The following is a 27,594-nucleotide window of genomic DNA, read 5'->3' as shown; positions in this document are numbered from 1 at the left end:
ATACGGACATTCCTCATATACGGACAGATTTTATGTCCCAACTGAAATAATACAGAAATAATTATAAATTTAACTCTCGTTTGCGGACACTCTCAGACACGGACACGGACAGCTGTTTCACAGTCTTAAAGCATGCTTTACCTCCTGACTGCGGACAGAACTTAAATTTCAAGACCTAATGTGTTACAAAAATGGAAAATTTAGTTGTGAGAACTGCACAGAAATTTCTTAATATGAAAGAAGACAATAGGGGTCTCGTAGGCTACCATTAGCCCAGCCGGCTACCTCTTGTTAGCTGGAAGCGAGTGGATAAACAAAATCATAAAATTTAACCTGTCTGATGGGTCCAAGATTTCCGCGATCGTGAAATTGTATTCGACACATGATAGGGTTAGTAGGATTATTCTCTTCACTTCAATCAGTTGTTCTGTTTCGAGAGACATGGCACCTGAACGTAAAGGTTGAGTTGAAAACTGTAAATTACAGTACTGCATAACTGTAGACCTAGAATAAAATTGCATGACACAGTACTTTATTTTCCTTTTTCGGTCTTATCTACTGTAGTTCAGAGTTGGAAATAATTTACTGTAGTACAGTAAACTGTATTTAGAATTAAATTACAGTAATTAATTTCATTTAAAGCGTGAAGGGATACATAATGCATACTGTATTATAAATTTACTGTTAGATTGGGGAGCCTCCCTCCCAAAAAAGGTCACCTCCCAGATGTGGACAGATTGTTACATCCCATCGATGTCCGTAAATGAGAGGTTTCACTGTATTACAATCTGCGCCAAAGATTTTGGTAGATGGATTTTATTAATCTGAACCTCAGAGTGAGTTACTCACTGATGCAAGATCAGATAATTATCTCTCAAGGGAACGGTCAACACTGGAAAGTTGCGTAGGACCTATAAATTTTGCACACTGATACGTCTTATTAGTATAAGGCAGTCATGTCAACTGATGCCCATAGGCGCAAGCGCGCGCTTTAGAACTCAGGAGAGCCTGAGCGCTTTACAGCGGAAAAGAAAGAGACAGACGAAAGAGGTAGTACTGTTCGCGCAACTTATCTGGGCAGCTAAAAGAGCGGGGAAGCGGGGTGTAGCGAGGTTGCTTGTAGCGGTAGCGTGGCAGGAGAGGGAAGGAGAGGGGCAGCGAGAGAGCACTAGGGAACCCAAGTGCCTAGATAAGTTGCGCGGACAATACATACTGCTTGTTTGAGCTATATAAGGAATGGCCAGCACTGAGTCAATGGATGAAAGGAAGAGAACTTATCGATACTGTATGCATGTTAATTTTTAGATTTGTCTGAGAAGTATAAGTGCATTACAAGAAAGTAAATTTTAATTTTAACCTCATTTTTCACAAGCTTCCTTTTTTTTTATTGAAAAGGAATAATTTCTTAACTTTATTTTATACAAAGTGAAATTTTCAGATATGTTTATTTACTAGCCTTACAAGTACTGAAACAATGTTTTCGTAAATATAATTTATCATTTATCATATTACTGAAGATAGTGTATTGAAAATTGAAAATATTCGCATGAAAAATGTTTGTAATGAAATGAATTAACAAAGCAATTACTGTTGCATTAAAACAAAAGAGAAGTGCCCATGTGTTGTAACGCTCTATAGCTTCAGCAGATTTCGAGAAAATAATTTAATATTCTGATGATAGGAAGTTGCGCACCAATATTACCTTAAAAGCTTAATGCGATGAGAGTTTTGTTATGTAGTATTGATTACAGTTAAAACATATACCTAGGTAACTTTGATTTGTACTATAATATTGTTTTGATTACTTTTATAAGGCTAAAGATACCATCAGTATCAGTTTCAACTCATCATGTTATACTCAATCTCTTTTTTGGATCCATCTTGAATCTTGCGTACACTGCTTTTAAAGCTTAAATATAAATGATTGGTTAATTGGGCGTACTCTGAGTAGGCTCTGAGGATGATGTGAAGAAGCACCGAAACAGCTGTAAGCCACTTGTGCTTATGTAATTTAACACGAGTAAGTTTGCCAATCAACCAATCATTTATTCTCTTTCTTGGGCTATCATTTTCTTTATGAATGATGAGTTTCATTCACAGTATAGTAAAATTGTACTGATATACGTAGAATTTATGTGAATATCCATTCTTAATTCTTTATTATGTTATTAACATTTAAAACACAACTGCAATATTAACAAATCGGTGTTAGTACCTTTATTTTACAGACAATATAGATAGTATCAAACAGAAAGAAGCCATATAAAAATAACGACATAAAATTTCACGTTCCGTTTGAAGTTTGTGAAGTACTGTTTTCTTAATCCAACTGGCTGCTTATTCATATACATGATCCTGCCTCCTTTCTTACCTAGCGCTTGATGCCCGCGCACGACGTCAAGGTCAGAAAAATGCGTTTGCTTTGACATGACTAGCATAAGGTGATGCACCAAAAGAAAGTTGTGAAAATAATATGCAAGCTATTAAAATGATGTTCCGAATATCTCTGTGAATCTATGTTTCATGCGATTACACGTGTTCGATGAATCTCTTGTCACTTTTTGTGGGTTGGGGTATCTATAGAAACTAGGCAATGTTTGGTGTATTCGATTTACGTAGTGTATGAACAACATCGGTTAGGCAAGAGTACGATCGTACAAAAACAATTATTTATAAGTATAATTTTAAAAATGTATATTATGGGTGGTGTAAGAATGATATTTCATTTTACTTCCAGATCCACTCAGCACCGACAACTGCCAGCCATCATCATCATCTCAAGGTAGGGACCGTCGCTTTATGTGAAACAAATTCTTAATCAATTTCTTGTTTCTCCATACAGGTCTATTTGCGCGCATGTACGCATTCTGCTTTTGTTTATGCACAAAATGGCTTTTAGATTGCTCAGGACGTGATTCATGTAATGATATTGTCTTTATGTCTTCAAATATTCGAGCAATTTGGCAACTCCCTCTAAATTGTCACTTGTAGCGAAACAACGGCTATGTTAGTCAACTTTGTATCGAATTCCAGTAGTCGTTACGGTACACGACATCGTATTTTATAAAATGACCCCTAAGTTATATTCATCAGTATCAGTATTGCAGTATACATAACACTATAAGATTTTATGACACGCTATCATAATATTGGAAAACAATTTTTCATGATTTTGCTGATGACCGAGATTTAGAAACGTTTTAAGTTGTTGTTGTGTAATGTAGGTCATGTTTATTGACAACAGAGAATTTGGTCAGGCGAAAGGATACTGTCGTTCATTTTCCAAGTCCGGGGATGATATATAGAAAGGAACGACGAATGCATGAGGTTTGTGCGAAATGCCAGTAGAGCCCACGGTTAAATCAGATACGCATCAATTAAAAAGGTGAACATAGAGTACTCCTAAAACTGTTGCATGTATATATATATATAATTATAATTTGAACTGGTAATGGAAATTACGGGAAAATGGCTGAACGAATTTTAATGAATGACCCATCATTTTGAAGCTTGGCATCCAAGGATTTTCAGAAAAATAGTAACTTTCAGTGAAGCGTTAGTTTTCCTACATAATTTTTCTATTTTCCAAAATCCATCTTTCGTCAGTTTTGAGAACTAATTGCATTCAGAATAAAACAAAACATACACTACAATAAACAATAGGCTATTACACGAAGACCATGACCTGTAGGATTGCTGACATATTTAGAGCTCAAATTCAGTTGGTTATTAAAAACTTCAAGATTCACTAAAAATAATTTACAAGTCTGATTCTGCGGTGTGTAATTTTCTGAGTACAGCTGTGTATTGGATATTAAAATCTACCAAATTTGAGGTGGTTTGATGACATTATTACCATTAGAAATGAAATATTATTATAGTTAATGCCATGATATGACTATTTTTCATTAATATACATATTAATGTTATACTGATGATATGAAAGTGAAACGTTTTGGGTTTATATAAGTAGATGTAAAGAATATCTTAAATTAGATCTTCATTTCTATGATTTACTGAGTGGCGGCTATATATATGCATATATATATATATATATATATATATATATATATATATATATATATATATATATATACAGGATGTAACAACTTTAATGTTTAGAATTTCTGGAACATGTTCCCAGACACGTTCTACGTCGATTAAACCCAACATACCTATATCCAAAGTTCTATAGGTTTGGAGTATTTGTACCCCAAAGTTAAATTTTTGAGTTTAATTTTATCGCTGAATACTGAAAGAAGTAACACCAATTTCCGAAAGTGACATGTCTATGTCATTATTCTTATTAGTACCATATTACATTTTAATATCAACTACTTGTGAGTATGAAAGAAGCAGTGCAAAGTTGAAAAAAATGTCCTTAAGATTCCAAACTCTGTACTTCTTGAAATTTGCCAATAGGCACGTCAAAATACCTGTGCACTAGGAATCCTACGATTTGGGAACCGTGCTTGATATGCCAAAACAGCTGCTGTTGCATTGCCATCACACAGTCCATACACGTGAACTATGTCGGCGTATTCCTGATGTGTGTAAACAAAAGGCATGTTTTAATGGTCAAAACTCAATAAAAAGACTAGTCACAATACGGTTTATTTTTCTCACAACTGTTATTTCAAACTGTTGTCTGTTTCGTTTCCTTAGCAACCTAAACAATTTTAATTTCTCTTAAAAGTAAAATTTCCTTCATTCAATGCTTTTCAAATGTTTCTTATGTATCTCTACTTAGTAATGCCATGAAATAGTCCTTGTATAAACGGTATAATGCTTGGAGCTGCAAGAAGTTCTATTTTTTCCAGCTCTGTTATCTCTGTAACCTCTCAATTTCGGATATAGGTATGTTAGGTTTAATCAACGCAGAACGTGTCAGGGAACATGTTCCAGAAATTCTAAACATTAAAGTTGTTACACCCTGTATATATGTATATATATATATATATATATATATATATATATATATATATATATATAAACTACAAAACTTGCCTAAGATAATATTGTTATTAAAAATCAAATATTTTTATACTTATTAATCAAGTGGGGTTAAATCTTTTTCATATACTAAATGGCGGTGTGATGTAGATATTTATATGCGTTATTCTCTTCGCTCGAGAGAACCAAAAATTACAGTTCCTAAGGAAAGACCAAAAGGTATTACTTACTGCTAAAATAAGAGGCCTACAAAATGTTGTAGTCTCCAGATCATTTATTTTTCTTAAGAAAAATATTAATAAAATAAACTAGCAGCATTAAGAAAAATATTAATAAAATGAACTACCAGTATTTCTCACAAAATAAATGCATAGAAACATGCAGCTACCTCATAAATACTTGCAGTAAAAATTTCATCCAGATTGATTAATATTTGGCATAAGAAAGTTGGTGTTGAATCAACAAAAATGAACACAGAAAAATAGATTTGAAAATAAAATGAATATTTATGTAAATTAATATTCTCCTCCGCTACATTCATCTAGTAACTTCAGGGAGCCAACAAAAAGTTACTAGATTTGTAATCAGAAATTTTAAAAAATAATTCTCAGATGAAAAACAATTTTGACAGCTCTTTAAATTCCACGCACCCTTCCAGCCTTCATTTAAAAAGTGTAAACATACTAGTATTTGTAATCAGAATTGAGCTGAATCCATTTGGGATATGAAAATATAAATTCTGAATAAGTGAAATAGCTAAAAAAAAAAATTAGAAAAATTGTCATGATTTTCAGTGGAGTCTCTCCTTAAGCAAGCTGCTCTCTCGGCCAAGACTTTGCCAGTCGCACGCTTCGGCTTGAATTTAGGGGTTTTTAAAATTAAATTTACACGAAAACCGTGCATGCTATTGGAATTCGCCAAAGGAATATATTATGACTTATTAGATTTACTATCGACAAGGACAAAAATCACAATCCTACTCGCCATAGTTAACGAATAAGAGATTGTTAAACATTTGGGGGGAAAAAACATTTCTTTTTCTGAAAAAAAAAAAGAACTATGCACTTTTCACCAATATGTTATTATAGTTTTTTGTTACGTACAACATGAACTATTCGCTCTGGAAATCTGTAAGGTTATTTCACTATATATATATATATATATATATATATATATATATGCACTTCATCATGGAAGGACAAATAGGTATTCTCTTATTAAGAATATTCAGAAGGACATACGTCAGAAAGTCACCTCTTATTCCTAGTTCTCTGCAGCTACTCATAATGACAATGGATAGTTCAACATAGGGACGAGTGGCAAAAAGGATAGGTTTATATACTCCAGAGAAGGCTGCATAATATAGAAATTGATTAGGTGTGAGAAAAAAGAGCAAATAATAAAAGAAATGTATGGCGTAATGTAAAGATACGCTTAATTGATATCTAGAGGCAAGAGATTAAACTCCAATGTTCGGAAAAATCCTCACTACATTTACAATCAGACCTCATGCTTAACTGGAGGAGGGGTGAGTATATAAATTCTTGTAGCAAAGATGTTTGACCATGATCTGGAAAACATGTTGCAATATTTTGCGTAAGATGGCATTGATACAGTTCTGAATATTCGCTTGCAATCTCGGAATACTGTGCGGATCTGTAATGTTGGCGGCACTGCTCAGTTCAGTGTTTTTTTAGGACTTGGAAAATAAAAGAAAATAATTTTATCAGAGATATAAAAGATAACAGTTTGCTCAGATGTAGCTTGAATCCTGAACAACCTGTATATGAGTCTGCGCAAGATCAGTCAGATGTGACTAGAATGCTAAACAACTAGTATAGAAACAAGCTAAGTCAGATGTGGCTAGAAAGTTGAACAACCTGTTATAAACGCAAGATTAGTCAGATGTAGCTAGGTTGCTAAACAGCCTGTATATATGCAAGTTGGGTAGAATGCTAAACAACCTGTATATAAACTAGTTAAGTCAGATGTGACTAGAATGCTAAACAACCTGTATATACGTAAGATATGTTAGATGTTGCTAGAATGCTAAACAACCTGTTATATACGCAAGATTAGTCAGATATAGCTAGGATGCTAAACAGCCTGTATATACGCAAGATCCCTAGAATGCTAAACAACCTGTATATACGCAAGATAAATCAGATGTGGCTAGAATGCTAAACAACCTGTTATATACGCAAGATTAGTAAGATGTAACTAGGATGCTAAACAGCCTGTATATACGCAAGATGCCTAGAATGCTAAACAACCTGTATATACGCAAGATAAATCAGATGTGGCTAGAATGCTTAACAACCTGTATATACGTAAGATATGTTAAATGTTGCTAGAATGCTAAACAACCTGTTATATACGCAAGATTAGTAAGATGTAACTAGGATGCTAAACAGCCTGTATATACGCAAGATGCCTAGAATGCTAAACAACCTGTATATAAGCAAGATAAATCAGATGTGGCTAGAATGCTAAACAGCCTGTATATACCAAAGATGCCTAGAATGCTAAACAACCTGTATATACGCAAGATAAATCAGATGTGGCTAGAATGCTAAACAACCTGTATATACGCAAGATAAATCAGATGTGGCTAGAATGCTAAACAACCTGTATATACGCAAGATAAATCAGATGTGGCTAGAATGCTAAACAACCTGTATATATACGCAGGATAAATCAGATGTGGCTAGAATGATAAACAACCTGTATATACGTAAGATATGTTAAATGTTGCTAGAATGCTAAACAACCTGTTATATACGCAAGATTAGTAAGATGTAACTAGGATGCTAAACAGCCTGTATATACGCAAGATGCCTAGAATGTTAAACAACCTGTATATAAGCAAGATAAATCAGATGTGGCTAGAATGCTAAACAACCTGTATATACGTAAGATATGTTAGATGTTGCTAGAATGCTAAACAACCTGTTATATACGCAAGATTAGTAAGATGTAACTAGGATGCTAAACAGCCTGTATATACGCAAGATGCCTAGAATGCTAAACAACCTGTATATAAGCGAGATAAATCAGATGTGGCTAGAATGCTAAACAGCCTGTATATACGAAAGATGTATAGAATGCTAAACAACCTGTATATATACGCAAGATAAATCAGATGTGGCTAGAATGCTAAACAACCTGTATATACGTAAGATATGTTAGATGTTGCTAGAATGCTAAACAACCTGTTATATACGCAAGATTAGTAAGATGTAACTAGGATGCTAAACAGCCTGTATATACGCAAGATGCCTAGAATGCTAAACAACCTGTATATAAGCAAGATAAGTCAGATGTGGCTAGAATGCTAAACAGCCTGTATATACGAAAGATGCCTAGAATGCTAAACAACCTGTATATACGCAAGATGCCTAGAATGCTAAACAGCCTGTATATACGCAAGATGCCTAGAATGCTAAACAACCTGTATATAAGCAAGATAAGTCAGATGTGGCTAGAATGCTAAACTGCCTGTATATACGAAAGATGCCTAGAATGCTAAACAACCTGTATATACGCAAGATGCCTAGAATGCTAAACAACCTGTATATACGAAAGATGGCTAGAATGCTATACAACCTGTATATACGCAAGATGCCTAGAATGCTAAACAACCTGTATATAAGCAAGATAAGTCAGATGTGGCTAGAATGCTAAACAGCCTGTATATACGCAAGATGCCTAGAATGCTAAACAACCTGTATATAAGCAAGATAAGTCAGATGTGGCTAGAATGCTAAACAGCCTATATATACGCAAGATGCCTAGAATGCTAAACAACCTGTATATAAGCAAGATAAGTCAGATGTGGCTAGAATGCTAAACAACCTGTATATACGAAAGATGCCTAGAATGCTAAACAACCTGTATATAAGCAAGATAAGTCAGATGTGGCTAGAATGCTAAACAACCTGTATATATACGCAAGATAAATCAGATGTGGCTAGAATGCTAAACAACCTGTATATAAGCAAGATAAGTCAGATGTGGCTAGAATGCTAAACAGCCTGTATATACGAAAGATGCCTAGAATGCTAAACAACCTGTATATACGCAAGATGCCTAGAATGCTAAACAGCCTGTATATACGCAAGATGCCTAGAATGCTAAACAACCTGTATATAAGCAAGATAAGTCAGATGTGGCTAGAATGCTAAACTGCCTGTATATACGAAAGATGCCTAGAATGCTAAACAACCTGTATATACGCAAGATGCCTAGAATGCTAAACAACCTGTATATACGAAAGATGGCTAGAATGCTATACAACCTGTATATACGCAAGATGCCTAGAATGCTAAACAACCTGTATATAAGCAAGATAAGTCAGATGTGGCTAGAATGCTAAACAGCCTGTATATACGCAAGATGCCTAGAATGCTAAACAACCTGTATATAAGCAAGATAAGTCAGATGTGGCTAGAATGCTAAACAGCCTATATATACGCAAGATGCCTAGAATGCTAAACAACCTGTATATAAGCAAGATAAGTCAGATGTGGCTAGAATGCTAAACAACCTGTATATACGAAAGATGCCTAGAATGCTAAACAACCTGTATATAAGCAAGATAAGTCAGATGTGGCTAGAATGCTAAACAGCCTGTATATACGCAAGATGCCTAGAATGCTAAACAACCTGTATATACGCAAGATGCCTAGAATGCTAAACAACCTGTATATACGCAAGATAAATCAGATATGGCTAGAATGCTAAACAACATGTATATACGCAAGATAAGTTACATGCTAAACAACCTGTATATACGCAATATAAGTCAGATGTGGCTAGAATGCTAAACAACCTGTATATACATAAGTTAACTTAAGGCAGATGTGGCTAGAATGCTAAACAACCTGTATATACGCAAGATAAATCAGATGTGGCTAAAAGGCTAAACAACCTGTATATACGCAAGATAAGTCAGATGTGGCTATAATGCTAAACAACCTGTATATACGCAAGATAAGTCAGATGTGGCTAGAATGCTAAACAATCTGTAAGTTATATACGCAAGATAAGTCAGATGTGACTAGAATGCTAAACAACCTGTAGGTTATATACGCAAGATAAGTCAGATGTGACTAGAATGCTAACCTGTATAGAAATATTAAGCATATAATACTCTTTAGAAACGAATTCGTCATTTTTAGGACAATTTGCTTTTGTTGAGTAAATTAAAAGGGTCTCATATGACAGATTCAAATAAAAAGAGACTTAGAATGTCTGCTTCTCTACTTTCTGTTGCATTTTTTATTGAATCTACCTCAGCTCTTTATTAGGAATAGTTTGCACTGTGTATTTTCGCGAAACTCTAAGCTAAACAGAAAACTTCCCAGACCAGTCCGTAATGTATTTGATGCCAAGTGCACATTTTAGCTTTCGACTGAAATTACGGGTGCCTTGTACAGACGGTTAGAGTTACCTTTGATATTTAACTGGTGTTAAAAGTTCGACTATGATAAGCATTGGTACAGTGCACTGACAGACGGGCTTCTTGCTTTGGGGCGGAAAGAGGTAAGTTAATTCACGTGGAGGCCTGGAAGGAGATTGTTTGTACAGAACGTTACACGGCCCACGAGATGCGATTTCAAATTCCGAGATAAAACAGAGCTCTGCGTCACCTTAGGTAAAATTGAGGCAAACATGGGAACGTGTGTCAGGCTGTGATATATATTCTACGATTTGGTAATTAAACGAAAATCATTAGAAAAACGACAAAATTCTTCTTGAACATCCTGCAAGGCAACCATCATATTGATAATCTTATGGCAATTATAAATATGGTAGATTCATTTTTCAAAGGAAACGCATATAACATAAAATAAGTTAGAATTTATAGTTTTTTTTTTAGTTTCTCTTAAAAAGTGTAAAGTAAAATTTAATATCGCTATCAATTTATTAAGGCCAAAGTATCTTTAATTCACTGTATTATGCAAATTTTTCTTAGCTCTAATTAGTGAAATATATTACTAGTCAGCGATTTATTCAATGGAGAAGGAAAAGAAACTGGCCATCCTACCCCGTTATCTCCTGGCTTAGTTGCCTCATAAGTAGAGTTATGAAAATGTATTCCTTAAAGTTAGTTTTGCGATAGCAATTAATGTTTACAATCAGAATTCCTATGTACGCGTCAATCAGCAGCCCACAGTAATGCTAAAGCACAGAGTAGTAGGCCTACAGGTCAATCGAAAGCAAAACATCAGACTAACTACATATATTTGTATTAAGAGGACGAGTAGTGATAACTGGTCAGAAATCCGACTTTTTATTTTGTAATATGCATAACAGTGGTTGAATGACCAATCATGAGTTTTGTGTAATGAAAAACTTATAATGGAAAAAGTTTCAATTTAAATAATTTGTCTAATTTGTTTTGCCGAAAAATTAAATGAAAATTTATAAAATGTGAATATTAATACATAATCATATGATTGAGCATTTGAATAAATGTATTATAAAAATTCGTTTATCTCATAAAATTCATTTATTTTGCTATCAACAGATTTGTGTAAATATCTAATTTTTTTTTTCAAATTGTCGGTTGGTCTATTATTATATTATTATTATTATTATTATTATTATTATTATTATTATTATGTACCGAAGTACATATGATATTTCCATACAGATATTCTGCGTCATCATGCGGTGAAAGCGTAATGGAACGGAGAAAAATTCTCTCCGGCGCAGGGATTTGAACCCGGGTTTTCAGCTCTACGTGCTGACGCTTTATCCACTAAGCCACACCGGATTCCACCCCGGCGTCGGAAGAATCGTCTCAGTTTTAAGTTCCAACTCTTGGGTTCCCTCTAGTGGCCGCCCTCTGCACTACGTCATAGATATCTATGAACCTAGGACCGAAGTCCACACATGTGCTGAGGTGCACTCGTAATGAGTGACTAGTTGGCCGGGATCCGACGGAATAAGCGCCGTCTTAAATCACGAAGTGATTTACGCATATGTGGACTTCGGCCCTAGGTCCATAGATATCTATGACGTAGTGCAGAGGGTGGCCACTAGAGGGAACCCAAGAGTTGGCACTTAAAACTGAGACGATTCTTCCGACGTCGGGGTGGAATCCGGTGTGGCTTAGTGGATAAAGCATCAGCACGTAGAGCTGAAAACCCGGGTTCAAATCTCGGCGCCGGAGAGAATTTTTCTCCGTTCCATTACTCTTTCACCGTATGATGACGCAAAATATCTGCATGGAAATATCATATGTACTTCGGTACATTATAATAATAATAATAATAATAATAATAATAATAATAATAATATATATGATATGCGTAAATCACTTCGTGATTTAATACGGCGCTTATTCCGTCGGATCCCGGCCAACTAGTCACTCATTACGAGTGCACCTCAGCACATGTGTGGACTTCGGTCCTAGGTTCATAGATATCTATGACGTAGTGCAGAGGGCGGCCACTAGAGGGAACCCAAGAGTTGGAACTTAAAACTGAGACGATTCTTCCGACGCCGGGGTGGAATCCGGTATGGCTTAGTGGATAAAGCGTCAGCACGTAGAGCTGAAAACCCGGTTTCAAATTCCTGCGCCGGAGAGAATTTTTCTCCGTTCCATTACTCTTTCACCGGTTGGTCTATTATTGCATAACTCCATCCAATTAATCCTTAGCGGCTAAGGGTGGTATTCATAGACATTTCGCAGCACGCGCTACGAGCGTACTAAGCTAGCCCCGGCTATCCACTGGTTACTAGTACAGAATTCAAATCATATCCTATCGCTAACACTGGTTTATGAATACGAAAAACGCTGATAATCCACCGAAAGCCCCCGCTAAAAATGTCTATGAATACGGCCCTTTAGAGTTTTAGAAGAAACAGCGAAAACCACAGGTATGCCAAATCTGCATCACTACCGGTACTTCTACTCGTAAATGATGGTCTTTGTTTGGCCGTAACGCCACTGAATGTAACTCTACATAGGGCGCCGTTAAACAGAATAATAAGAGAAATACAATTTTATATAAAAGCATATTGCAGTGATGTAGAGATATGAACTTTGCTACATTTATAAGTTCTCGTAATAATGTAATGAAACTTCTTATCAAGAAATGGATAAAGAATGAGACAAAGAGAGATTTTACACAGTGAATGAATCTTTGATGATGAAATCTGCTACCGTACTTTCTCTTTAATTCCAGAGGCAAGTTCCCCCAAGTTTCTCACCATCAATTTCTTCCCGCTCTTTCTCACTCTTGTTCGACAAGACTTTTTTCTTCTTCTCTCTTAAATTCTTATATCCCACTGCGTCCTAGTGGTGGTAACATAATTGGAAGTAAATTTTATTACCCTCTCAAGAAATGATTAGCACTGTGTAATCAACCTCTGCACCTATTTCCTTTCACCCTCTCGCTCGTTCTCTCTCATCTTTCTTTTTAATATCGAATTAGCTACCTTTTCAGAGTTTATTATTAAGGCTGTATAATCTGTGGAGAAAATAATTATGGCAGTGAACAGTGAGGTAACAATAAAGAGTGGAGGAGGAGGACTTGGTGGCAGCCGTCCGGCCGCCCGGCACTTTGAATTAATTCGATTAGAAGCGACATTGGCACGGAGAGAGAAGAGCGCAAAGCTCCGGGCTGGATAATGACGTTATACCATCTTAACTGACTCCGTAATGACTCTAATTGCTTCTTCTCCAAGCCGTTCTTAAGCTCTTCAAGTATGAGTGACCTATATCCGTACATTAACTTCTATTTTATTCTTTCGTTTGTCTTACAACTTAGAAATTCTGTTAAGGTTTTCGTGTTTGTTTACCGAAACAGATTCTAAAGCAAGAACAGTTGAAGAAATACTAGGAGAGGTAAAAAAAAATAAACAGTAGGGAAGCCATAAATCATCATCATCATTACCACTGCTTAATTTTACTAACAAGCAAACATTCTCAAGAAGGCAGATAAAAAAGTTTTTTTTTTTTTTTTTTTTTTTTTCCACCATGTTAATAATGTCAAAACAAGTGCTTATATAAGTTTCGGCCACTCGAGCGCAATTACGAGAGCCCCCAGTAAGTAAGTTTCCTTAGGACTGTTTACAGAAAGGAAACACAATTTCAAGGAAAGATTTACAGCAATTCTTGAGCTAATTTTCAACATATTCCTCACTGAAATTTAGATGTTTGTCACGGTATGGCATAATTGCGCCCCGCGGTCAATTGGGAGGCCTAGGCGTGGCATAATTGCGCCCTGAAGAAACCAAGTAGCAGAAGGGACATAGCATAGTTGCGCCCCGAAGAAATCAGGTAGCAGAATGGACATGGCATTGTTTCGCCCCGATGGGCATAGTATACACGAAAGTGATTGTCATAAAATAAATAAATTACTTTAAAATATTACAGTGGTAGCTGCATTGAAATGAGGTAGGTCTAGCATATGATCAATTTTTCTATTTAAAATAACACTTTTTTTTATCGATCACACACAATAAATGAACTGCATTTTTTGTTTGTACATCGATATCTTAACCCTACGGTACAGGGTTTCGAAAATCGAAACTTAGAACCATTGTGAATTATTAACTCTTTACCCTTTTCACTAAACTTAACATTAATTTTAAATTAACCTCACTATACGCCACAGACGGTGTGAAAATCACTAATAAAATGTCAAGACTGCTAAGGCCCCATATTCCAACGGCTCACTCATTTGGATATGTCAGTTAACAAAGTACTGCCAACTTCATGGTGTTCATTTTAACGGTAGGCTATTGATAATCACTGCATAAACAGTAGAAAAACAGTTAATAAAGTACTGCCAACTTCATGGTGTTCATTTTAACGGTATCGATAATGAATATTAAATCGAACAAAAAATCAATAAGGTTCGTTGATTACGAGGCTCGAGTTTCCGTAATATCTTTTTCTCTACTTATTTCATCGGGGCGCAGCTATGCCATGTCCCTTTTCTCTACCTGATGGGAACGGGGCGCAACTATGCCCACAAAACAGGGACCCTTTTTTATCTGCTGCATCTTATCTGACCGTGGGGCGCAACTATGCCCTGCCCATTTGTCATACAATAGAAGTCGCCCTGAGTGGCGCAGTTGGTATAGCGCTGGCCTTCTGTGTCCGAGGTTGCGGGTTCGATCCCGGTCCAGGTCGATGGCATTTAAGTGTGCTTAAATGCGACAGGCTCATGTCACTAGATTTAGGGGCATGTAAAAGAACTCCTGCGGGATAAAATTCCGGCGACGCTGATATAACCTCGGCAGTTGCGAGCGTCGTTAAATAAACCATAATTTTTATTTGTCATACTATGGAATTAGCATAGAGGTGCAGGCGGCTGCCACACACTGGTTCCGATCCCAGGCGGCAGACTTCTATGACACAGATTTTCTACTATACAAAAGTTGATCCCACGGTATGACAAATGTGTCATTTCTGGTGGGGAATGTATTTAAAAATACTTCAATAATATCTGTAGTCTATCTGTTCCAATAAATCTTCCTTTCTGTAAACGACTACAACTTACTGGGTATTATTATTTATCAGAATTTAAAATGGCCTCATCACATTACTTATCTTTGTAAGAGGCTTCGTAAAAAAATTTATAAATTCGTTAATCTTCGATGCTACTTACCCATTAGAGTTCTACGAAATGTTTATTTGGCCATTATTTAGTCTATCATTCAATATGGTATAATTGTTTGGGGTGGAAGTACAAAAATTACTCTTAGTCCGTTACATTTACTACAAAAACGAATAATTAAAATTTGTTTGAAGAAACGTTTCGATTATCCAACTAAATTAATTTATTCTGAATTTAATGTATTTAATATTGAACAAATTTATAAGTATACATTGTTAAAATTTTATCATAAAAATCGTAATAAGTTTGTATTACAGACACACAATTATGACACAAGACGAAATATTAATTCAACATTAGTAGAACCTAAATGTCTCACATCTGCTGGTCTAAAGCATAGCATTAATTTTGGCCCTCGGTTGTACAATGCTTTAACTAAATTACACCCAGAACTTCTAACGTGTAACTCACTAACATATAACAAGAAAATTAGAAACGTGTTAATATCTTCAATTTGATTAAATAAATTTATAGCCTATGTGTTTGAATTAATCAACCTATATTATATTTGTATTCTATAATTTTGAAATATATATTAGTCCTAATTTTCACGTGCGATATTATTCTTCTCTAGTATTAATATTATATTATATAATTCCATTGCCGCTGTAATTATATTTTAGTTCCTATTTTATTTTACTTATTTATTTTTATTATTTTTTTATTTCATTATTATATCTGAACTGCGACCGAGCACGAGCGCTGCTCATTCGGTCTCAAATTTTGTTAATACTACTGTATCTTATTTTTATGTCGCTTGTATAATTTTTTTTTTTTTTTACTTTTTGGGAGGCCCTCGTAATTGCGCTCGGCTGGCAAAAATTTGTATAAGCACTTGTTTTGACATTATTAAACATGGTGGAAGAAAACAAATTAACTTCTTTATCTGCTCCCGTGAGAATTTTGCTAGTAAATATTTGTACTTCTACGTATAAAAATTAGTCTGTCCATCTTTTTCTGGGACAACCGGATCTTCTTTGTCCAGAATTAAAAGCGTAGCTAGCCTTAGTCGTTAACCCTTGCGGTGGCTGAGTGGTCAGACCTCTAGACTATCAGGCAGACGCCCCGGGTTCGAGTCCCGGTCACTTTGCTTACATTGTAGCCTATGAGACGCAAGCTACTTTGTTGTGTGGAATGCCGTCACAACTATCGTGTATCAAAGCAACTGCTTCCGCCGGTAAGATCATGATCACTGTATTTTGGGACTGTGAGAGTGTGATTCTCATTGATGTGATGCAAAGAGGCAGTACCATTGATTCAGAAGCATACTTCAACACATTAACCACACTAAAGAAGCGCTTCCAGCGACTTGGGCACCATAACAACCCAGGAGATGTTTTGATTCAACACGATGACACTCGGCCTCACACAAGTTTCAGGAACACATTACGAAACAGGGTTGGATAGTGTTAACCCACCCACCCTACAGCCCTGACCTAGCTCCCTCGGACTTCAACTTGTTTGGGGCATTAAAGGATGGCATTCGTGGAAGACATTTTGAGGACAACGAGGAGGTGATACGCGCAGTGAAGAAATGGCTTCGTGACCAGAACAAAAATTGGTACCGACAGGACATACTCGCCCTTATGTCTCGCTGGAGGAATGCCATAAAACTGGAAAAATTGGGTGTTTAAATAAAACATGATTCTTCCATTTGTGTAATTCTCATTGTGTGGAACAAATAATTGTTGAAGAAAAAAAATGTGGGACATTACCTTCAGGGTGACCCTTGTATTATTATGCATGACCTATCTCAGGCACTTATAACATTCCTTCATATTACTCCGCGGATACACGAACCTTCATAATACGTTACACTTGGTCAGTTGTAAGAAAATACCCAAGGCTACAGCTACACACGGTTCTATTGCTCTATTAAAATGAATACAAACAACTTGTCATCGGATTACGGGCAAAACACATCCCTTCTGTTCAACAACTCGTGTATGATGATTAGACTCGCATGATGTTATACGAGGGCATTGAACATTGAAAGAGAATTCCAATTGCTCCACGAAATTAGTTATACACGATTTTATGACTCCACATTAATTTTGATAATATTAGATTTTAATTTGTATAGTTTTAGTATTTTTAATGACTTATTAACAACAACACAATACATTTGAGATACCATACAAGGGATCTATTTCGTATGGCTAAGCAAATTCACATTGTTTTAAAATAAATTTGTTTTTAATATTTTGACAGGACATTTAATGTTGGTAACTTATAGATAATATTGTCACTATGTCATATTTTATTCTAGTCAAGGTAGTTTCAAATGTAAAGCTTGTATTGTAATTGATTTTAGATGATACTTATATTTGTACCTGAAGATGCCCCATTAGGGGCGATAACGTTTGTATCAAGATTAAATAGGATGTAACACATCAATATTTTTTCTCACAATTTTTTTTTTCATATGTAATTCAATGCTTAAGCCATATTGACTGAATAATAATTAATCATATTTTGATATGTTATTAACTTATAACATAAATTGTCTCATTTGTATGATGTAGTTTCCCCTGCAACTACAATCCCTTATTTACTGCACATCCCTGTCTGAACGCTACGTAGTTGTATGCAGTCTTTCACAGAGGAGCAAACGGCATATCCTATAACTTCAAAACCATAAGTTGCCGTGCTGATTTCATGACACCACTGCTATAGAATATCTCATATCTTGTTGGAACGTTTTTAATACACCCTGTGTATAGTGAAGTATAGGTGGAACGTCTGCGACTGGTATAAATTGAATTCAGAACTGAGCTAATGAATCGAGATGCCTAGCACACCTGCCTCATATGCAAGCCTAGCCTTTGCATTGCAAGTTTGTTATAGGCCTGTTCCCAGAACGGACATGACATACGATGAGTCGGCTCATCAGAAATAACGGGCCACAAACTGTCACGCGATGGGGCTCAGGTGCTGAACTGCATTTAATGGGGCATAAGTTCACAAACAGGAGCACGCGCACCACTAATATAATAGAAGGATCGTTCTAGGTTGTTCTGTTTTTCATTTATTATTTTTACTGTGAATACGTTCAGTATTGGCGGTAATTTTTTTTAGTGTAGAAGTGAGTTTTGTAATTAAGATGTTACACAGAAAATGTAATTATCAGAAAATTTTATAATTATTTGGATCATTTAGCCCATGTATCATTTGATCACTGGAGTGTAAGAATCCTTTTAATTCCAACCAAGGATCGAAAATACATACCGGGATGAAGTCACAACTTAAGGAGAAAAAATTAATGGAATATACAGTAGGAAGGATTGAAAATAATTGTAGAAAACAAGCGAATGGAGAAAGAAGATAAAGAAGCAAGACAATGGAAAACTCAACATATATTCCGCTACCGAGGAAAGGAAAAGAAAGAATAAAGTTGTATTATGGAATACTTTCTTGTAGTTGGGTCATTTGCAAAATTTGTATAACAAATGGACGATTGAGAACGTCAAAATTGAAGTACTATTTGGTGCATATTCTGCATGTATTAATATAGTGCAATGTCTCTGCCATAGTAATCAGCCACTGTACACTCACCTTGCTTTACAGCACTGTTTTGAATGATGTAACAGACATGACGGAGTAACAGATCTGACAGGTAACAGACTTGACAAAGCAAACAAGCATGTGCTAACCTAAAATTTTTTTGCTTAAAAATCTTCAAAATAGCAACTTAACTACTGGACACGTGTACTATTATGTCCTCTTGATCTTGACTTTATATGTTGTTATTTGTGGAAAACACAACACAAACAGATCTGACAGAGTAAAAATGCACGCTTAGACTAAAACATAAAGCAAGAGTATGACACACAAACTCGCCAAATCAAAATGGGTGAACATAGCAGTACAATCAAAATGAGTCTTTGTGCATCATCTTGGCTTGTCCTGACATATTCTGTGGAAGTTCTTTTTCAACTGTGTATCCATAGGAACAGAATGGTGTAACAGACCTGACTGACTTACTGGACTAGAGTAATTACGTAATCATGTTTAAGGAAATATAAACTCGACATAAATGAAGTTTTGATAATATCAAATGTTTCTTTAATTTTTTTCTCAATTACATTATTAAACAAACCTTTATTTGGACATAATAATGCTCCATTTTAAAAACTTAAGTAGTATGGACACGGCATTTTAGGTTTCACTATGAGAATTTTATTTTATTCTCGTGAAATAATTCACATGAAGGAAATAATTCTTGTGATGTTTACTACATTAGTATTGAAACTACTCACTGTTAGGAATTTATAATTCTGTCGTTATAAATGCAATAATAGGAAGGGTAAGAATTGATGGACATAATTTGTTATACAAATTCTGCAAATGACCAGGTTTTTTGTTTCCTGTAAATTTATTTTGATATGAATAGAAATTAGAAACAAAAAAAACTAAAGAAAATAAATGCAAATTATTTTCATAAATATTTTCTTGTAGTTAGATCAATATTATTATATATTTCATGTAGGCCTAAGTATATTTTCATGAAAATAAAAATCAGAAACAAAAAAGAGACCTAAACAAATAAAACTACAAAGAAAAAGAAAAATGATATTTCGAAACGAATATAGAGCCCAAAAACATTCTTTTCGCCTATTACATCGTTTTTACATATCAATAGCAATATCGTACTACTCAATACGATAGCATTTTAGGGTTAATACTCGTAGTTCAGTTTTCACATGAATTTGAGAAATCCATAGTTCTATAAAGCTTTAACCACGTGCATTTGGAAGTATTATTTTTAGTGTCCTTTTTATTGTTCGAAATATCGTTCACTTGTTCTATCGGCTTATTATTGATCGCTAATTTATAACTTATCTGGCATTTTCCTGTAAAGGCAAATATTTTAGTTTTTGTTTGGGAGATTCTCATCTTGTATTTATTTATTTATTTGTTTATTTAAGGACACCTGGTAGAGTTCGCAGGGCAATTTTATGATTAGTCACTGTTGAAAAGAAAGTTAGTTTTCTCTATAACTACATTTCCTAAGATAACAATTTTTTCACTGTCCATTACGAAAAATTTCCTGAGTACACTGCCATCAAAGATTTCTAGCTAGTATTAATTCCTTTAGTTGTACAATTCTGTTAATCTGTGCTATAATTAAAATATTATATAGGTACACTTTTCTCTGAAACTATGTATCAGAACTTCACAGATTTGTATATTAGTGTTTTGATAAGTGTCTAAAATGGTCACCTCAGTTCCAGTCCCATCAGATGCAAATAGAAAGGATACAGAAAAGATTTTTGCGTTATGTATATTTAAAAAAAAACATCACGTGTCGTCTTATGAAAAGCAAATTTCATATAATCAGTTACTTTTTTAATTTAATTATAAAACTTTAAAATCTAGACGATTAATAAATAATCAAAATTTACTCTATAAGATTGTTAACGGTATATTGAATAACTGTGATTTTCTTAAATTTCTTCAGTTTATTGTAAAAAGAACAGAATTACGTCACAGGCAAGCTTTTGTTATTCAAATTCCTAGAACTGTTTTTTTCAAGAACTCTCCATTGTTTGTTATGTGTAATACTTACAACTCTCTGTCTTTAAACTGTGATTCTCAATTAGATTTCAGTTTATCAGTTAAAAAATGTCATGCAATATTAAAAAGAATTGTATTTCCTTAGATATTTAAATTATGAATAAGTGTATTATAATGTGTTTTACTCTAGTTTCTAAATAATTTTTCATTATTATATTGACATTTGGTACTATATTAACTGCAATATTATACTCTGGCATCTATTATCGGTATGTATTTTCTTTCTTTCGTTTGTGTTATTATGTATTTTGTATATGTATCAATGTAAGCCACCTCTAATTGGAAACTTGCTTCTGTTGGTGGTGCATTTAAATAAAATAAAATAAGATATAAAATAAAATATAAAATAAAATAAAATAAAATAAAATAAAATAAAATAAAATAAAATGTTAACCATTAGGGTATTTCGGGGCATAATTTGTGTTTTTAATAATTTCAAAAAAATTGTTTGTTGTACATTTTTATATTTAGAATTTTTTCTCTTGGGAATGGTGTACTTTTGTAACGAAATCTTTCACCTGTTTTATGTAGTTAAACATTCTGTACTTACTTATTTACTTATTGGCTTTTAAGGAACCCGGAGGTTCATTGCCGCCCTCACATAAGCCCGCCATTGATCCCTATCCTCAGCAAGATTAATCCAGTCTCTACCATCATATCCCAGCTCCCTCAAATCAATTTTAATATTATCTTCCCATCTACGTCTCGGCCTCCCCAAACATTCTGTACACCCACAAAAAATTTCAGACTTTCAAGTTGAATAGCGTTTGAGAAAAGTGTACCTGAAATGCAAAAATGTCAAAATTTCGGGAAATGGGAAAAAAAAAAAAAACAAAAAAATGGGCATTTTTTAAAAATACTAGCTAGTGATTTTTGAGAGCAGTGGGCTCAGAAAACATTCCATAATGGGCAGTGAAAAAATTATTCTCCTAGGTAATAGTTCTAGAGAAAACTAACTTCCTTTCAACGGTGATTGATTAAACATAAAATTGCCCTGCGAACTCTACCAGGTCTCCTTAATCCAAGCGCTACCGCTTGTAATTCACAGCCTGAATTGTTAAAAAAATTATATAAATGCCTTGAGTGTGAACTAACAAAGTGAGATTTCTCCCGAGGATCACACGTAACTTTTGCGTTTATTTTTATTTTAAGTTACTCTTTTATGAGACTTGAGAATCAATATCATTTTTCGTAATCATTAGCGAAAATAAATATAAAGTATTAAAAGACACAACCTTCCTTGTTTCTCTTTTCTCCTTCCACTCAAAGTTCTCAAATTTATTCCTCATATTGATTGACTTCTTGTGACCTTCGTTTGAACTTCGATATAATGATGTACCTCTTATATAATATCAATCTTTACTGCTGTGGCATGAGTAATATCATTTCCCCACTAAAGTACTCAGACAAACCAGACTCCAAATTCAAAAAGGCGGTAAAAATATATTTTAGTTGTCCTGCGTTTTCTTAAGCATTGACCTGGAACCATACCGGCGATACGTTCATGAAATTCTGCTAGATATTAATAATTACTACTACTACTAATTTCAGAATTTGGGACAAATGGGCCGACATCTACGGCTGACCACTAGGATCCAGAATAAAGAGTAGAAATTAACTTAAAAATAAAATACAATATGATTTGCGGAGAGAATACAAAAAATTATAAATTTAAAAATGAAGGTACAATTTGATTTCGGAGAAACATGAGATGAATGTACAGTGAAGAATAATGAAATGAAGGAAATAATATTACGTAGTGTTATACAAGTGATTGTGTATAATGGATAATGAATCTCTCAAAACCATTAGACAAATTTTGTTAATGTCCTCTTAGAAAATTTAAGAGAAAGGAGAATGGTTTTGGTTAACTTAAATGAAGTTCCCCTAGCGCCAAAAAGAAGTCCTTTCACTTCCCATGTATTAATATTCATTTTGTATCTCTCACTGAAGTGAGGAAGACATGGATTGTAAGTAAATTTCTTTTCATCGTTAACGTTACTGGCTTGTTGATCATTCTTCTCAAAACGGACAATGGGGTCAAGAATGAGGCTTCTTTGATTCCGGCTATGATGTCTGCTCTCCTGGTTGACTCATTCTCAGCCAAGCAGTGCACTTCTTCGTAAACCTCCCACTTTGCCTTCCGAAGAGTGGTTGCGATGAAGCTTCTCACTTTAAGGTGGCGATTGTTCCTCAGTAGTTCTCTTTTAGGGCAATAGGCTAACCCAAAACATGCCCAAGGGTTTCTATTTCGCTGCATTCTGGATGGCGACAGTTTTGTTCTTGGAAGGAACGGCCTGGCACAGATCGTACTGCTGCGATGTTTGTGGACATCTTTATGGCATTGGTCCACTCTGAGGATGATATCCCTCTTCTGTTACTAATCCAAGAGTTGTTTTTTAGATCTTCACTGTAAGTCACCAATCCTTTACCTTTTTGTGGAAGACGACACCAATTATTAAACGATCTGCGACGTGACTCAGATCTTAAATTTTGTCCTGTCATCGAATGTGCTTCTGCGTTGTTGGGAATGTTTAATTGTGAAAGAGCTTCTTGTTTTACAGTTTCAAGATTCCTGCAGAAATGGTGATGTTCGTCATTTATTTTCAGAACACTTCTGGCAATATTTTAGTGCTGGAGGTATACTTCCCGTTCAGCACTAAAGCATTACTTCTTTATTTAATTATTACTTTAAACAATATTTTGCAAATAATATTGAATTAATATTGAATATTGCAGGCAATATTGAATTATATCTAAAACAAGAAAGAATAATATGCAATAATGATTAATTACATAAAAATTATTAAATACTTTAAACATTATTGAACGTAAATAATAAAACTTAAAATTAAATTAATTCACTTTCCGGGAGTTTAATATGGGCAGAAAAACGAAGAAAAACACATTAAATTTAAGTAATAAAATGAAATACTATAGCTTATAAACAATATAGTCGGCCTGGGAAGCGTAGTCGGTATAGCGCTGGTCTTATGTGCTCGAAGTTGCGGATTCGATCCCGGCCCAGGCCGATGACATTTAAGTGTACTTGTAGTTGTCCGCTTTAGAATTTCCAAGGAAATTTGAAAAAAAAAATCTTTGAAAGCGCACCATGCCATTTTTTCTGTAACGGAAAGTTTTTCCCGAAACAAGGAGTCAGCCATAATATTGTGAATTTGTGGACCGATGAAAATGCCCTCTTTTAATTGAAGGATTCAGAACCATAGTGGGACAAGCGCCATTTACTAAAACCGTAGAAAACAAGGGTTAAAATGAACTTATTACTACAAGTCAATGGAAACATATAGCAAGTAATAAAACTAAATTATATGTCAATCTTCATTAAACTATGGTATTCACTTAACTTTAACCCTTACTTTCTCCGTTTTTTAATAAATGGCGCTTGGCTCATTATGGCTCTGAATCCTACAATTTGCCTTCATTCAAACTGGTAACTTTTCTTTTAAATACTGAAAACCACATCCTTGTTCGTTCATTGCATAGACCTCACTTTGAACTGTTATTAAATTTACTGAATAGAAGGGACCAATATCAGTTTATTTATTAGAAGTACAAAAGAATATGCCAACAACTATAAGAAACTGGAAATAGGTCATAAACTTATTAAATGCAATAGCTTTTTTTTTTTGGTTTACACCCCCAACCCACGCTAGAGGGCTTATTGAAAAGTGAAATCACAGTATATATTAAAAACGTTATGTCATACGAATAAAAGAGATTCATTTTCGGATTCAGCGCACACCAAACTGTAAGGGACACATTGTTATAAGTCGGAGCAAAATTCTTGTTGTTCGGTGTAACCTGCAATGTACAGTAGTGGCAAAAAAAACCGGACCGACCCTTGTAGCTGATTTCAGAGCCTTGTTCACTCCAGAGCACGATAGACTGGTAACTAAGACTTTCGTGGTTCGAATCCTGCCTGGGAAGAAACTTTTTTTGTTCCTTATTCAAATTTATTCCCAATACTTTTCGATTGCAGCGATATTTTACTACTTAATTAACTTATTATTCCCAGAACATGAATTTTACCAGCAATCGAAAAGTATTGGGAATAAATTTGAATAAGGAACGAAAAAAGTTTCCTTCCCAGGCAGGATTCGAACCATGAAAATCTAAGTTACCAGTCTATCGTGCTCTGGAGTGAACAAAGCTCTGAAATCAGCTACAAGGGCCGGTCCGGTTTTTTTTTGCCACTACTGTACATAGTTGAAATTGGCATTACATAAACTAGGAAATGTCTAGCGTAATCAACAGAGAATCGGTAGTTAAGTTCGCACTCTTATCTCGCTGCTTTGAGGAAATTCAATATAGACAGCAAAATATCGTGGATCGTTAAATAAGAAAGTATCTTACATAAAGTAATAATGCCAATCTGTATAGCAGCTCTTGCATCAAGAACTGAGCGTGGATTTTGCCCCTCCACTGCTCAGATGTATTATAAATGAAATGGGAATTCCTGCAACGATTTGTAACCAACGTAAGAATCATAACTTTCCAAGCCGAGTGTGTATATTTTATACGGAGGGCAGTAAGTTTCCTTACTTTCACGTTTTCTTGTCTTTCCTATATAAGGATATTGATCGCGACGAACACGGTACTTGCGCTCTAAAAACACGATCAATTTCAATGTTATTGAGATCACTTACACTTTTTGTCTTCTCTTTTTCACTCTTTTTCGTTTATCTTGTTATTTTCTTTCTGCTACTTTTCTCCTTCATTCTTCTTCTCTTCTACGTCCATTTCTTTTTTTATCCTAAAGATAGTGCTGTTTTCAAGATGAGAATTTTGAAGCTCTAGATCAGCGTTTCTCAAACTTTTTTGAAGTGGGGACCACTTTTTAATTCAGAACAGTTCCGCGGACCACCTTATTAATATTCCCTTCGAAAGCAAATTTATCATTTTCGTAGAATAGTTTAAAACCAGTATACTTGTATTTTAAAATTGAATGAAAGTTCGATATTTTGGTCCTCTGTTATGAATTCGGGTGGTCCTGGCTGAGTTACAGACGCGGCGCCAGATGTGCAGGGAAAAGATGGCGAGAAACACAACGTGTATAGTGATTTAAATCCCTCTTTCGTTGCTGAGAGTAGAGTGGGAAGACGATAGACGGGTAGGGTAATAATTTCATAAAATGTCAGTACTGGGAGAAAAAGTGAAATTCGATTGCCAAGCTCATTTTCAAACTCTGAGATTTTAAGCATTAGTGTGATACGCAATTCGTTTGAATTTTATTTTTTCTTCTGTCTTTTTTGAAGGACCACAAGGGAATACCTCGAGGACCACAGGTGGTCCGCGGACCATAGTTTGAGAAACGCTGCTCTAGATCAATTGAATAAAATCTAGGTTTTTAGAATACTAAGGTAATAAATGGTATGGTGAATACAGAATGAGTGTTATCCGAGATAATGTTAGTAACATAATTTTAGGAAATTAAGATAAGAAGTAAATTTTCCGACGTTGATGAAAACGACCCTAATAATAATAATAATAATAATAATAATAATAATAATAATAATAATAATAATAATCATTTATTTTAGCTGGCAGAGTTAAGGCCGTAAGGCCTTCTCTTCCACTCAACCAGGAAAAAGTATATATACATATGCATGAACTCACAAAGAATTCAACAATTTGATTTAGATGAGAGCTACAAGTATACAAGAGTTATTTACAAATTAAACAAGAAAATACTATGAACTATTAATTAAACACTGAAACAAACAGTGTAGCAGAATTATGCTAAAATACATACTGTAGAATGTTAATATATTTCAAATAATATTAGATAATAGAAAGAGATTATTATGAGGTAATTTTGAAAATTCAGCACTATCAGGATGATGTCTAAAGAAAGAAGTAACAATGTAGTCAGTGATAGTTTAAATCAGTATGATTGTAGTGAAATGCTAGTAAGGTTATCTTTCAAGCTGTTTTAAAGATGTTTATTGTCTTGCAGCCCCTAATACTTTGTGACAAGGAATTCCATTGACGCGAGGTGGATACTGTAAAAGATGATGAATAATAAGATGTTCTATGAAGAGGTATACTTGGCGTGCCATAGATAAGTGATCTGGTATTTACGTCGTGGTTAGAGTATATATAAGAGAAACGAGACGAAAGGTAATTTGGTGTTGAGGTGTGCAGAATTCGAAAGAGTAAAGACAAACAGTGTGAAATTCTGCTTTCTTTAAATCGGAGCCACGAAAGACTTGCGAATTACTGAAAGACGTTAATATTATGGTTTTAAAATTTCAATAAATCCATAATTGAAGCGGTGAGATCAACAACCATTCAAGTCCATTTACAAAAGTTTCGAGAAAAATGTAAAAAACTTTTTTTTTTTCTTACCTAATTATTATTTTTTGCACGTAATATTTCTGGTTGTTTTAGAGCTCAATACAAA

The 27,594-nt window shown here is 34.7% G+C and overlaps 1 long non-coding RNA gene across 1 annotated transcript in view; it reads left to right on the top strand.

Annotated features, from left to right (window-relative positions):
- The window catches only part of LOC138713255 (uncharacterized), a 1,167,998-nt gene that overhangs the window by 482,136 nt on the left and 658,268 nt on the right, over nucleotides 1-27,594 (top strand). Inside the window, exon 3 of the long non-coding RNA XR_011335808.1 lies at nucleotides 2,738-2,782. This is a non-coding gene — a long non-coding RNA (uncharacterized lncRNA). The remainder of the gene's footprint in view (nucleotides 1-2,737; nucleotides 2,783-27,594) is intronic.

Source organism: Periplaneta americana, chromosome 14, assembly GCF_040183065.1.
Source record: "Periplaneta americana isolate PAMFEO1 chromosome 14, P.americana_PAMFEO1_priV1, whole genome shotgun sequence".
In the NCBI taxonomy this organism is placed as follows: Eukaryota; Metazoa; Arthropoda; class Insecta; order Blattodea; family Blattidae; genus Periplaneta; species Periplaneta americana.
This window is presented reverse-complemented; position numbering and strand designations above follow the sequence as displayed.